The sequence below is a fragment of the Morone saxatilis genome, unplaced genomic scaffold (assembly GCF_004916995.1).
Source record: "Morone saxatilis isolate NCDOM2014 unplaced genomic scaffold, NCSU_SB_2.0 Contig0, whole genome shotgun sequence".
NCBI classification, from domain to species: domain Eukaryota; kingdom Metazoa; phylum Chordata; class Actinopteri; family Moronidae; genus Morone; species Morone saxatilis.
In genome coordinates, this window is record NW_023339650.1 from 15,442,791 (window position 1) to 15,456,031 (window position 13,241).

General features: G+C 42.5%; 1 protein-coding gene across 1 annotated transcript in view; it reads right to left on the reverse strand.

Annotated features, from left to right (window-relative positions):
* The window catches only part of tmem108 (transmembrane protein 108), a 50,107-nt gene that overhangs the window by 24,003 nt on the left and 12,863 nt on the right, over positions 1–13,241 (reverse strand). The gene's annotated exons all lie outside the window — the stretch shown is intronic.

Here is a 13,241-nt window from a genome sequence, read left to right on the forward strand (position 1 = left end):
GACTCACTGATGGCCTTCTGTTAAATGAAAGGCACACACACACACACACACACACACCTACACACACACGCACACACCCACCTCCTTTCACCCCCAGAAGAGTGTGTGCATGTGAGTGTGTGTATGTTTACCTCCTTTTGTGGAAATGCCCTTGGGCAACACACGTGCCCACACCATTTCTAAAGAAGAGTATTCAAACAAATACACACACCTAAGCACCCTTCACCCTACCTGCATGAATAATCTGTTGTGAGTGTGACATGTGAAATTGGATTTGCGCCCCCCAGGACGAGGGGTCTGGTTGCAGGCATCCTGTATTTCTGTGGGAGACGTGTGAGATGAGAGGAACAGACAACAAAAGCACAGGGTAGTAGGGTACTGATCCTTTCACATGGGTTTATTTCTCATAAATCCAGCCTCGCTGTGCAGACTGAGAGGAGGCAACACACTGCATCTGAGTCATCCTGTTTATATTGCTGCCATTGTGGCAACCTTTTAATGCTTATAAACTGTGTGGAGCTATAAATCTGAACCATGCAAGCCCAGACTATTTTGAGAGTTTTGAAAACTTTGTTGAGTAATGGTAGAAGTGACAGCTGGACATGCACAAGCAGGAAGCATATACCAACAATACCAACAGCACAACACAAAAGTGTGGCAGGAAATCTTAATGGAGCTCTGGTGTTGTCCTCTTAACAGGGGACAATCAAAAGCATAAAATAATGGCCACGGCACTGACAAATTGAAAAACTCTATTTCTCCTTTTGGCCCCCTTTCTCCTATTACAGTGGAGAAATAAAGAATAAAATGAATGAAAACAACAATGTAAAATAAGCAACTAAATTGGCTATCAAGGCACACTTTTAGAAGACATATACACACAATTTTGTTCTCGTTTAGAAAGTGAAAACAATGATGCACGCTGCGCTGCGCTGCTCTTAACTCACAGCTTCGCCTATAATGGCGGGGGCTCAGTCGTAATATAGTGCAAGTAATTGCAAAAGAGATGAGGCTGCAAGAATACAGTAGTACCAGCAGAAAATGAGTTTTTCCTAGTTTCACATCTGAAGAAACGACACTAGAACCCCCTCCTTGGATCCACTCAGAGCGACACCATAATGGTGCCGTGATATCAACTCCTTCCCTGTGCTTTTGCATTTGTTTTTTTAGCATCATGTCAGCCTAATAAGCTCAATGGCAGGGTGCGAAGAGAGCAGCTGAGCCTCTCCACGGTGATTACACCTCATCAGCGCTGCCAGGCCATCGCAGGATCATAGACACGCTCTTTAATTTGCAGGGGACAAGGGTGAGACTAGGAGAAGGTGGGTGCAGTAGAGATAGTGACAGGAGGGAGTGTTTCATTTATATGTGTTATCACAGAGCAGAGCAAGGTTTTTGTTGAGAAAGGAGGAGGACAAGCTGCATGGACAAAAGACAGGCTGTTCAAGCCTCCAGCTGGGGAGCTGAGTCATAGTTCAGCTTTGCGCACACGTGCAGGTAAAAGATAATACTGGGTGACAGTCAGGGTCGCAGCATTGCCACAACCAAAGACAGGATGAGAGGTCCACCAGCAGCTGCTGACAGTTTTGTTGCTGCAACGCTTAACACTCGCCCACAAACGCACAAACCTGGATTCAATTCCAGTACTTTTTCACAGATGGGAAGCTGGTGAGGGATCATGTCCACACAGGATGGCCACTGGGGGGATGAAGGCGTGAGTCTGTTCACACAGACATTACCACTGCATTACAAATCACAGGCCCCTCAATCATTGCAGTGAGACCACTGTGTTGACGCAGCAGGGGTCCCAACACACAGAGTCTGTCTGGCAAAAGAAATTAAAGCCTGGCTCAACTTTTGCAGCAACCATATATGATGTCATCCAGCAAAAAACACTTTAATGGCTAATCAAATATGTGCAAGAACACATTCTTAGATAACTATATCAGAAATGGCGTGACTATACTGTTTACCTCTCGATTGACAACTTTCTATAGATTAAAAAAAAACCTTCCTTTTACCCACTCTGCAGTGTTTCGACATCAGGTAAGCTTTCAAACTGTATGTATTACTCAAACCAGACCTCCAGGTTTATATTTTATCATCTCACCAGTACCTGAAAGAACATACTCCCACCAACGCTGCCCTTGGTTTTTTTTTTTAATGCAGTGCTGTTCGGTCTGAATGCCCTGGAAGACTGGGAGGTGAGGAACTGCTGTGAACAGCATGTGTTAATGCATTTATGAAGTTTCTCACTGGAAAGTGAAAAGAAGGGAAAACTTAATGTGTATCCGAGAAAAAAAATGGATGTCGAAACCCTCCCCAAGCCAACAATAGTGTTAGCAGTGGCAATGACTGCAGTGTATAAGGAATTTGGCATTCCAAACCGGAAAAAAGGGGGAAAATTAAAAAAACAACTCTGCCTTTACCCCCCAAAAGACAAAAAAGGAATTAAAATGAAAATAATTATTACTATTAAATGGCACCTATTATAATATACATGCATACAACATACAGCAGAGATGTAAAAATACATAATACTTTTCTTCTGCTTTACACTGTCAGCTTAGCACTTTGCACATAGCAGCCTAGCTTCCTACTGGAGAGGGAAAAAAATTGCATGGCAACTGACATGCACACAGACGGCAGCCATCACCATGGCAACCCTAATAGTACATTATATTCAAATTCATTCACAAGGACATTTCGGGGCTCAGAAAGAATTGGGAAAAAAGAAAAAAGGATGAGATTTGGGATTACAGAAACCATAGGGATAGTGAGAAATCCAGTACCAATGTACTTGTTTCTGGGACTCGGCAAAGGTTTTTGTGTTTGCGGTCCTGCTGGCAGGCCCGGGTCCCTAAAGGTCCCAGACTGCAGCTCTGAATAGTGTGTCTGGAGGGGGGGGGGGGGGGGTGCGCAGACTAGAGGCCAAAGCCAAGGTCACCCGAGACATCACAATGAAATAAGCCTGTCACTCCATCTCTCCGTGGCCACCAGCCGCAGGGATAACAATGCTTTTAATTTTGGACTTCCCTCTATTCTGCGGTTATGTATAGGAGTTGTGGCAGAAGCTGGCTGCTTGCCCACAACGTTGGCCTGAGAGCTTTTCCATAACGAGAGGAGGAGGAGGGAGGGAGGGAAGGGAAGGGAAGTGTGGGACTTGACGACGGCAGTGTGAACTACAGTGTTGTGCTCTCACAGTCAACTGATAACTAGACCTGCAATCACAAGTGTTCTCACTGATTATTTTTTTGATGCCATGCTCTCACGCTTTGGTTTATCTCTTTGTTATAAACTGGAGGGAGCTCTCAGCCAGCTTCTGTCTGAGGGAGGAGGTACAGAGTAACGAGAGGTGAAATGTGAAAGCTGCAGCTTTGAAGTCACTGGGCAGATACATGCAGCAAAATATACTGATGTATATAAAGACCAAGAACACTGGCAACTGAAGCAACACCAACTCTGCCTTGTTGAGGTCCTTATTCTTGACAGTAGTTTCTTAAAAATCTTCATTTTTCCGCAGCCTTACAGTAAGATCAGTGGATCATATAAAAATGTGGTTACATCAGTGCTGAATTCATTGCATCAAAGCCCAGGCTTGATGTGATCTCACAGTATTTATCTACATTTCAAGTTGTGTTAGACCAACTTTCCTCAGCCCTGCCCTTCCACTGCGACCCAGGGGACATGCCCACACAGAGGGCGTCCATTTCTTCTTTTGATGTTGTTTTACCCTTTGATGAAAATCAGAGAATAGTCCCTGATAGCGCTGCTGGGGCTGCAGTCTTGCTCTGCCCATGTGTTTCTTGTGTTTATTCTGACGAGACCCCAACCTGGGGGAGATTGTGGCTGTGATTCAGGAGTAAATCTTTACCTTTGAGGGTGTTGACGCCATCTTGGTGACCTTGCAAAATGACCAACTGCTTGGCACCAATCATGTAAGACTGTGGCTTACTGTGCAACAGAAAAGCTGATTACTGACTACAGCCAGGAACAATACTGTTATGAAACCATTTTTTCATCAGTAGGAGGGTTAAAAACCAATGCCAGTGACTCAAGCACAAGAGAGGCTCTGGGGCTTTGATAACTTAATTGTCCAGCCAGGATACACACAACAAGTGAATGATTACAAGTATTGATTCGATGCAACAACAAGCCTAAATTAAATGCAAGGCAGCAAGACTACAAAGCAGGAAAAGTTTTCCAGGGAGCTTTTTTAATCCTTCCATCCCTGAAGACGGCGACATTGCTGAGTCACTGTGGTGAGTTGTATGTGTGAGCGCTGTCAGTCGTGGCCCTGGATGGTAAACCTGGCAGGATGAGTTGCTGGTGCTGCGTCATGAAGGCTGGCAGAGGATGTGCGGGTTATCAATCAGCGCCATTACCCCCCTCCAGGCCCTGCCCGCAATACAGCAACACACTAGCCATTAAAAGAACATTAGGCTCCCAGCATGCCGTTGACTCTGACCGTAGCACCGGAGGAGACACATCACCTCCATGTCACTACTATAACTCACTTGGTTACATAAAAGCAGGAAATGTGAAAAACACTCTTATACTGTGCATGCTCTGTGTATGGACATGATATTAGCTTTAAAATATTGCTGCTTTAAAGGTCCAGTATGTAATATTAAGGAGGATCAATTGGCAGAAATGGAATATCACATGCAAACTGTGTTTTTATTAGTGTATAACGACCTGAATATAATAATCGTTATGTTTTTGTTACCTTAAAATGAGGCCTTTATATCTACAGATGCAGCGGGTAGCCTTCCATGGAGTCTACCATGTTGAACCACCATGTTTTTACAGTAGCCAAGAAGGGACAAACCATATTGTGGCTCGAGATAGGTGCGTTTTTGTGTTTTGTGCTTGGAAGGGACGGTGAAGAAGGGCCGAATGTGAAAAAGCATTCTGCTTTTAGTACTGATGGAAGAACTGCTTCTGTGTCAACTTCAATTATGTTGGCAGGATAGATACGTCACATGCTTCTGACTCGTTACGGCAAAAACTTCTCCCAAATAGAAAACCTTAACATAATGTCAGAGTACCGTGAAGTGAAACAAAATGGCAATTCAGTCTGATTATTGAGCTAGGGCAACCCAACACCTGAGTTAATTTCTGCTATAAGCACAAATAAATCTTCAGGTATGAAAATGTTAACAAGAAAAACATCTCTGACTACAGCATCATGCTTATACAGATAGATTTAATGTGCTCAGTGAGCAAGCTGTCAGCTCACATCCATGTCTTGGCTATATTCCACTGGTCAACATATTTCATATGTCAGTACTGAGAGAGCAGGACAGGGTAGCATTAAAAAGTATGTGCTTCTCAATAGTCATTAATGTAGAAGTCACTGAGCACAGCACAGGAGCAGGAAAATACTTGTGTGTGAGTCACTATGTTATCACAGATATTAGTGGCATTGTTTCTTTAGCTTACTTCAATGCCCTTTATCCTTGATATGCCAAAACACAGAAATCCCAGCTTCACAATGAACAAACCTACTGTAGCTCTCACAGGATGAATGAATCTCTAACTCGTTCAGTGGAGAACTCCCACTCAGGAAGAGCAGTGCACCTGTGCTCAGGGGCAACTGAGGAGGAGTTGAACAGCATCACCGGCCTCTTCATTACTCAACACACTCACACACAGCCAGGACCAATGACTAAAGCAATTCATCAGAGGAATCATGGCCAAGGCCCTATCTGTAGGTGTGTAACCACATGTGAGACACAGACAGATAGATAAATGGTAGCCAACTAGAATACCTGCCCATTTGTACAGCTGCTAGAGTTCCTTTACAAGAGGAAAGTTTTACAGCATGAGCTTCCAGTGCACTTCGGAGATCTTTTACATCTTTTGACCAGGTCCAAACGTCTCAACCCGTCAAAAAGTCTCAACCCCTCCAAATTAAGTCAAAAGCAATACAATACCATGTCAGAAATTGAGCAATTTACTTTCAAGGCACTAGTCAAGTCCAAATCCTTTAGGGCCAGCCCAAGTCAAGTCACAAGCAAGCTCTTACCAAGTCAGAAACTGAGGCTTTTGCTTTCAAGTTTCAGTCCTTAGGCAGTCAAGTCTCAAGTAAGCCCTGTCTCAAGGCAGTCAAGTCCAAGTCAGGTTTCAAGTTTTCATTTTTAGTTACTTCAGTCCAACTTGAATCTATGTCCCAAGTAAGTCAAATCTCACAGAAGTCAGGTTCAAGTTTGGGGTAAAGCCTTCAAGGAGTCAATTTTCAAGTAGTTCAAGTCTCAAATCCTCATTTTGTTGATTCAAATCAGACCCGAGTCTCAAGTATTAGTCTCAAGTCAAGTCTTCAAGTAGTCAAGTCTCAGGAAGTGAAGTCTCCATTCGAGTCTTCAGGCAATTGAGTTTCAAATCTCAAGTCAAGTCTTTACTGAGTCAAGTCTGAAGTAGTCAAGTCTCACAGTCTTCATTTGTTCACCTTAGTCTGACCCCAAGTCAGGTTTTTAAGGGGTTAAGTTGAGTCTGCACTAGTATTTTCTATGCTCTTTAAAACTGTAAGAGAAGGTGTCAGGCTGAGGAAGCATCACTGTACCACATGGGCAGTCATTAAAACCAAGGGAAGGCCAGACTGTCTGACAGATTCGGTAGGGGATTGAATCAGTGGAACAAAAAGTGAGACAGGTAACAGAGCCCCAGGGAAGAACCTGTGACAGACTCGTTATATCACTGGAAAGAGGACACCACAGACTGAATATCAAGCACTTGGAATGATTGAAGGACGAGTGCTGTCAGCGGATGCATTTGATTAGTGTTAAAGCCAGACCTGACAGTCAAACAGCACACAGGGAAAACTTTATTGGTAATGTCCCTCGTGTTTTTGTGCACAAATTGTTGTTGTAGTTTGATATTAATACACTACATTATGATATTGACAGACGATGGAGAATCTTCTCTAGAATCAAAGAGTAAGAGCTTATCATTTTGCACCAAAGTTCAACAAACACCCACAATGAAATCTATTATAGAAGATACACATTTGTAAACTAGCAAAGGTCCAAGTTAAAGAAAGGGAGTGAGCAATTTAGGGAAGAATCAACTTAAAACAAACAGAAGAAACAGTGTGAGAGAATGTGAGCAGGTTAAATTACACTACTTCATCACAAAGTACATCAATGTACTGAACATCGCAGATAGATAAGCTGTTAGGTGATGTCTAACACTGAATCAGATTTGATGGATTTCTCCTATCAGACCTCCCAAGTGGGTGATATTTGGCTTTCTTGTTATTGACAGTGCACAGACACTCACACACCTGGAGACTTTGAGACCTGTATTACCTGCAATTGCTCTGCACAAGCTTATTCCTTCTCTCCTGAGAAAGTTCTTAAGCCAGGCAGTAAAGGAACAGACATTGTGATGCAGCTCACCCTCGCCACTGTCTGAGTCGTAAATATCCTCCCCTCTATCTCTGTCTCACTCTCTTCCCTTTCTTCTCTCCGTCCTTACGTGACCCCTGACTGAGTGAGTGACTGACTGCTACTGCGAGAGACTCGCTGATGATGAAGAGTAACGTGACACTACGGCGTGTCACGTCCCGCTACGCTTGTCACAACCAGTAACACAATCAAAGAATAACATCGCGGCAAAATAGGTGAAAGGGGCTTAGGGTGACAGTTAAATTCACCACACTTACTGGATGCATAATGACACTTCCCTAAGTCGTTTGGTTTGTGGTGCACTGGTCTGAACACAATCCAGACACTCATGAAAATGCATGTTTTAATGCACTCCAGCTCTGCATGTTAAAGCACATCAACAGCATGTTCCTATTAGAAATAATAATGTAGTGTTTTCAATCCTAACACACCCTATTGAATAAAAATGTTTTATCACACTAGATTATTTTGATCAAGCTCATATGCATGCAAAATTATGATATAAGTGCTCTCTGGCATTGTTTGGTCGATAGTAGACTGGGTTATTTCAGATTGTGCTGTTTTCACAGGGGATATTTCATTTGATTTCTGAAGTAATATGTCTGGACAAAGCACAACGTATAGTTTTGTTCACCAAAAAGAGAGCAGGACTAGATACACAATATGTCAAAAGGCAGGATGAATAATGTAAAGAATTATCTCTTACAAGGTTTCTGATCAGCAGCCTTGAGAAACAGTGAATTATTAGATTCCATCTGGAGCTAAGTTAAGCAAAAAAATAGTTCGCTGAAATGAAAGCACAACGCCTTTTTGTCTTTCAGATATAAAACGCCTGAGGAATAACATTTGATCAAAGCCTCATCTTTGGCTTCTGTCTCACTGCCAGATCTCCAGGCCGTTACATCTCATGGTGCGGCTGGTAGCTGTCAAGCTGACAGACAGATTGATATGTAAAGTCTGCCTCTCTAGCTTGGCCACATTGATTATTGGACCAGCGCAGCTCAATGAAGCCACAGTAACGGATAACAAGCACATAATCCTCGACGTAATAGCTGTCGAAGATCTAAATTTACACCAGGAAAATAGCCTGGGAGACCTTTGATGAAGTATTTGACCTCACCAATCAAAGATTTTGTCACAGCTGGATAGATACGCCTCCGTAGACTCTCCTACTTTCTCTAACATCAAAAGCATTATTTGTCTTTTTAGAAAGACTATTTTTCAGAATCAATTCAGACTCAACTAATGTGGTTTTGACTAACAGCTCTTGATTTAGCTTCCCAGAGGCTGAGACAACCGGTTTGTTGAGTGTCTGTTTGGTGATAACGTTCATTGCTGTGTGTTCTCCAGGCATGGATCCTTGGCAGACTGGGGATGATAAAGTAACTTTGCATAAGTGCACGGCTGTATAACTCCCTGAAGCCAGGAGACGTCAGAAGGAGAGGCAGTTACCGCTCAGTAAAGTGATCTCCAACAGCGGTTTTAACATAGGGCTTGATGTTGTGAAAAAGCCCTGAGCTGCAGGGCCTTTCTTCTCCTTCATCTCCCATATCTCTTTGCTCCCCACTTCTTTAATGTGATGTCACGCTTTCATCCGAATAAGTATCTTCCTTTTCCCCGTCTCTCATCTTTACTTCAGGCTTGGTCTTCATGCTCTGAGTCCCTTGAACCAAAGACTGCGTTTTAAAGCTGCCAAAGTGGGAAATTTTGCAGGCCAATGGGAAATTTTACAAACATACAAATATGAAGAATAATTTAAACACTTCCAACCAACAAGTAAACAGGAAATTTCAACTTGTATTATCGCTGTGTATGTGCACATTTTAAGTGTGCACAGACTGACTGACACTTCAGCATATGAGATGCTGATTCTGTATTGATTTGTACTACAAGAAATTATACCAAACAAGTACAGAAGGATGTTGCTATGACATCTTCAAATTATAAATTTGAATATATCTCAAATAGAAGGTAAAAAAGTGGATTTCCAAGTATTTATTTATTTTACTACCAGAGCCACTGCATTCACTTTGCCAGGTGTGAGTAGCACCTCCATTTCCATTAGTGTACACGTTATTATAAATTCTAGTAGGCCATTTAAAGCTGCACTAATCAAGATGTTTCAGGTTAGCAATGGATCAAATTACTATATGAAATGTGAAACAGCATTATCACCTAATTGCAGTTTCCCTCAGATCTGCGGAGAGTTTTAGCGTCTTTCAGCTCATTGTTTTGGGTTTACGGCCCCCCATTATACCATTATACTGTTTCGGTTCACTCATGCCTCTTTCATCTGTGTGTTTTCAGCAGCAGCCAGCAGATGTTTTCAGTGACAAAGCTCTAAAAACCCAATCTATGCTTTCTGCACAGCACAGCGTAGCACACAGCAAGTTCACAGCACAGCACATAGCTGCTGAAAATATAGCTGGGGGAACTTTTAGCAGCTAAACAGCCAGATATTTCCCTCTAGAGTTGGTGGACAACACACCAGAGCTAAAAGAAGACTGAATTTAGGACTTTGTTTGGTTGCCAGAAACATAACTGCAAAGCTTAGAAAATATACTTTCATTTGGCATTCGTCCAGTATGTCAGCTGTATTTGAGTACTGGAAATAATTCTGACCAATAAAGTTTAAACAGAACAAAAGATTGGCAACAGACTCAGAAGAAAATTCAGGGTCATTGTAGAAGGCTGACTGCACAGTAGAATGAGATTCAAGATAAGAGAGCATCCACTTTCCCCTGTTGACGCCCTGCGAAGCCACTCTGACATCAAATGGATAAAAACGTTATCTGAGGACACACCTGCCCTGCTCCATCTTCTACATTCAGCCCAGAAATCATTTTTTAAAGAACTTTCAAGCATTTTGTGTTTTAGGTAAAGATGGGTTGAAACTGTGATTATTACGAAGAACGTGACTGCTGCAGATAAGAAAAAAGGTATAATGCAGTGTATAAAGTTTGAGATTTTTAACAAATGGGTACAAACAAATAGCAAAAATATATATTGTTCAAAACTTTTGACTGTCAGATATATCTCTCAGTGTGTACGGAAGCGGTGGCGGTTAGCATTACATCAGATTTCCTGTAAAGCCGATGCAATGGGTGTCCTCCATCTGACAGCCCGTCTGCAGCAGGTCGAACACCTGTCACACCTCACTTTCTGCCAGTTGAGATGACGTTTGACCTGCTGGTGGCCAAACTGCCCTTCAGGGCGAGCTGACATGGTTTGAGAGCAGCCACCGGCAAAAACAGAGTGATTCAGCTGGAGCAGCAGCGCTTTTCAAAGTGCTCGACATGAGTCAAGCTACATTAATTTATTCTGTATTTTTTTTAAAAGCTTGAATGACTAATTTGTTGAATTCTGGTCTAACATTCGCGTGGGGCATTAATATGAATTTATTCAAACTGCACCAAGGGAAATATATGAGTGACTACACACCCACATTTAAAAATCCCAGAGCTGCTTTTCTGAATCAGACTCTGCACATGTGCCTTATTTGAACAAATTCTTTTCAAATTATGGTCAGACTTCTAAAATAATTTCAGCACAGAATTAAACAAGACGGAAGATCCAGCAGCTGCAAAGGGAGAAATATGCAGACTGAATGAAGAATTCATTTTTGAAAAATCTGTAAGATTAGGCTGCCACTAAAGTGTGAATTGATCCAAATCCGATTTTGATAAATGAATATGCTGTGTTTTCCTTTTTTAGATTACTGTTTTATATTCATCAAGGTTTGGAAAACAGTTAGCAACCTATATGGGACACTCCATCCAATCACATCTGACTGTTCAACCTGTTCTCTGCTCTGATTGGTGAGGCAGAAGGTATTTTTAGCACCAGATATTCAATAAAAGCAGACACTTCTCCAGAGGTTTTAAATTAAGACAAACAGACAAGCCAACACCACAGCAAAATAGCATGACACAGCAGTAGCACTGCAACGCCAAGGGTGCTGTCAGCCACCATCTATCCTCCAGCCCCCCAGCGGGCATCACAGCTAACACAAGGTCTCCCTGAACGCACCTTACCCTCTTATACCGAGCAGGTAAACTGTTACAGAAAGCCAGCGATACTTTATCACAGAGAGCATGAACACAAGGCTTTGAAACACTGAGTCAAAACTTTGAGCCCAGTGAGAGTAGAAGCACTATTAGTGCAATGCAGCACAACTGCTGCAACATTAAACTGAGAAGGACCATTTGTCAAAGTGGTTCCCACTGGAAGTCCCCTATGTGAAGCAGTTTCAGAGGGGAGGAGAGTTAGTGGTCTTAAGACTCGTCCGCTGGCCTCAGAAGAAACGATGACTCATACATCGATAAAAGGTTAACTGCACTGCCATCCCATCCAGACAAGCTCTCATGAAAGGATGGATATTCACATATGAAAGAAGGATGCAGTTTGCAGTTGAGCTCCATGTCTAAATGATTCATTTCATCTAACAAAGTATCATACATGAACATTAAAGCAATTTTATTTGCCTTAAGGGTGAGAGATTAAAAATGTAGTGGTGCAAGATGACAAACCCAGGGTTGTATCCTCGGGGCGTGAGCCTGGCCCAACTCTTGCACTTAAAGCAAAATAAGACGCCCAGAATTACCACCAACATAGAGGGCATAATACCATAAACAAGCTTAATCCCTTCAAATCAACATTAACAGATGTAACAGGGCGGGACAGTGTGCTTAGTTCAACTTGCAGGGTTGAGGGCAAAAACAACCTCTGGGCTGTTAGACTTATGTCAGAGTGGTTTTAAGTCTGATTGGACTCATGTTATTGTTATTACTATGAAGATGTTGCAAAATTCAATATACTAATGCAACAGAAGAATGGTTCCCACCCTGGGGATTGGGCCCCCCTGTGGGGTCTTTAGATAAATCAGAGGGGTCATTCACAATACTGAACTTCTCTAATTCTTGTTTTATATTGTTATAATAATCTTGACTCAAGGTCAATTTTACTCGCTTCATTGCTTATTTTTGTCAAACATATTGATTCCAAGGCCAAGAATGAACTTCTGTAAAATTCAAATGAAACTGGTGTTTAAAGAGTAATAACCCAAACATATTGGAAAATATAACATGCTGAGTGACACTCAAATGCAACAAAGGAAGCTAAAGAGAGTGAGGTAACCATAAAAGGAAATAACTAACTTCGGAAGTCCTTTTGTTCAAGAACAATACTCGTGAATTCCACTGCCTATTGTCACATTTTTGTTCCCTTACATCTTGAAATGCATATCTTTCCTGTAGACATACGATCTGATAATCTTACCGAGAGTATCTATGAACCACACAGGAGCTATGTCCGGAGCAGGACAGGAAACAAGGCCCTGTGGTGCATTCAGGAATGTCCATGAGGTAGACTCAGCAATCCTGCAATGTACACAAGAATTTGCATTGCGAAGGAGGAAAGACATATTGTTTCCACTGTGTCTGTACACTTCCTCTCTCAGTTCACAGGCTGCAAACTTACTTTCTGCTGAAACAGTAAAGCACACACCTCTAGAGTTCAGGAAGTTCCTCACTCTACAAACACATTCCTAATTTTACCTCTTGACGCAGCCTCTTGTCTGGTGACAATGGCAGGAATGAAAAGCAGTGGGGAAGGATGTTTTTTGGAGGGGGGCGGGGGGGAGCGTATTGTACCTTGTTTCCTCGAGCAGCGCAGCAGAGACCGCTGAGAGCCAGCTGGGACGAGTGAACGAGAGGAGCAACATCCGTAGAGAACGTCCAAGGTCCAGAAGATTTCCCGCCGGGCGATGACCACGTGTCCGGAGACGGAGGGAGAGAGATGTTGTATTGTTCTCCTCTCTCCTCCTCCTCCCCC